We start from the raw sequence: 245 nt of genomic DNA on the forward strand, positions 1-245 counted from the left end.
ACCCATCATCGGATGCCTTCCGTCTCCTCCCTGACACTATCCCTCGCACATGCAAATTACTCCTTCTTGCCTCTTCTTTTCTTCTTTTTTCCATTCTTTTGGTTTCTTGTACCTTTTACGTTTTCTTTCTCAGTTTCGGACTTTTCCTTGCGGCGAGACACGTGTATCCCCGCAGCCGAGTTGAGTGAGATACGACAGAGAAAAAGAGCAAAACAAACGAGGGAAATGATTAAAGATCGAAAATA

Source organism: Penaeus monodon, chromosome 28, assembly GCF_015228065.2.
Source record: "Penaeus monodon isolate SGIC_2016 chromosome 28, NSTDA_Pmon_1, whole genome shotgun sequence".
NCBI lineage: Eukaryota > Metazoa > Arthropoda > Malacostraca > Decapoda > Penaeidae > Penaeus > Penaeus monodon.